The sequence below is a fragment of the Triticum aestivum genome, unplaced genomic scaffold (assembly GCF_018294505.1).
Source record: "Triticum aestivum cultivar Chinese Spring unplaced genomic scaffold, IWGSC CS RefSeq v2.1 scaffold18680, whole genome shotgun sequence".
Lineage (NCBI taxonomy): Eukaryota > Viridiplantae > Streptophyta > Magnoliopsida > Poales > Poaceae > Triticum > Triticum aestivum.
Genome location: NW_025271946.1, coordinates 1 through 1,374, shown reverse-complemented (window position 1 = coordinate 1,374; position 1,374 = coordinate 1). Strand labels below are relative to the sequence as shown.

General features: G+C 51.5%; 3 non-coding genes across 3 annotated transcripts; all 3 read right to left on the bottom strand.

Annotated features, from left to right (window-relative positions):
- Positions 1-353: 353 nt before the first annotated feature.
- On the bottom strand, positions 354-472 carry LOC123178207 (5S ribosomal RNA). The gene has a single exon (XR_006489401.1). It is a non-coding gene; the product is annotated as a 5S ribosomal RNA (ribosomal RNA).
- Positions 473-769: 297 nt separating this feature from the next.
- LOC123178206 (5S ribosomal RNA) lies at positions 770-888 on the bottom strand. The gene has a single exon (XR_006489400.1). It is a non-coding gene; the product is annotated as a 5S ribosomal RNA (ribosomal RNA).
- A 297-nt stretch (positions 889-1,185) lies between these two features.
- On the bottom strand, positions 1,186-1,304 carry LOC123178205 (5S ribosomal RNA). The gene has a single exon (XR_006489399.1). It is a non-coding gene; the product is annotated as a 5S ribosomal RNA (ribosomal RNA).
- Between the last annotated feature and the right edge of the window lie 70 nt (positions 1,305-1,374).

Here is a 1,374-nt window from a genome sequence, read left to right as displayed (position 1 = left end):
CTTAACTTCGGAGTTCTGATGGGATCCGGTGCTTTAGTGCTGGTATGATCGCATCCGACATGTTACCCCGGTCTTCGTCCCTTATCCTTGCCCCTCCCAGCTCCACTACAAAGACGATTGTACATTGCTTTGGCCGCTCCCTCTCAACTACGGAGACAAGTTTAACGCGGTTTCCACCCCTCCCTCTCAACCGCACCAGTGCACGCTTGCCGCGCCACAACGCCGACGCTGGACCCGTGAATCGTGAGCACCCAGCTATGACTTACCGCACTCGTGCAAAATAATAAAACACGGTAAATATATTACTTACATGTGCGTTTTGTTTTGCAAGCGGCGCGAAAAAAATTAAAAAGGGAATGCAACACGAGGACTTCCCAGGAGGTCACCCATCCTAGTACTAGTCTCACCCAAGCACGCTTAACTTCGGAGTTCTGATGGGATCCGGTGCTTTAGTGCTGGTATGATCGCATCCGACATGTTACCCCGGTCTTCGTCCCTTATCCTTGCCCCTCCCAGCTCCACTACAAAGACGATTGTACATTGCTTTGGCCGCTCCCTTTCAACTACGGAGACGAGTTTAACGCGGTTTCCACCCCTCCCTCTCAACCGCACCAGTGCACGCTTGCCGCGCCACAACGCCGATGCCGGACCCGTGAATCGTGAGCACCCAGCTATGACTTACCGCACTCGTGCAAAATAATAAAACACGGTAAATATATTACTTACACGTGCGTTCTGTTTTGCAAGCGGCGCGAAAAAAATTAAAAAGGGAATGCAACACGAGGACTTCCCAGGAGGTCACCCATCCTAGTACTACTCTCGCCCAAGCACGCTTAACTTCGGAGTTCTGATGGGATCCGATGCTTTAGTGCTGGTATGATCGCATCCGACATGTTACCACGGTCTTCGTCCCTTATCCTTGCCCCTCCCAGCTCCACTACAAAGATGATTGTACATTGCTTTGGCCGCTCCCTCTCAACTACGGAGACGAGTTTAACGCGGTTTCCACCACTCCCTCTCAACCGCACCAGTGCACGCTTGCCGCGCCACAACGCCGACGCTGGACCCGTGAATCGTGAGCACCCAGCTATGACTTACCGCACTCGTGCAAAATAATAAAACACGGTAAATATATTACTTACACGTGCGTTTTGTTTTGCAAGCGGCGCGAAAAAAATTAAAAAGGGAATGCAACACGAGGACTTCCCAGGAGGTCACCCATCCTAGTACTACTCTCGCCCAAGCACGCTTAACTTCGGAGTTCTGATGGGATCCGGTGCTTTAGTGCTGGTATGATCGCATCCGACATGTTACCCCGGTCTTCGTCCCTTATCCTTGCCCCTCCCAGCTCCACTACAAAGACGATTGTACATT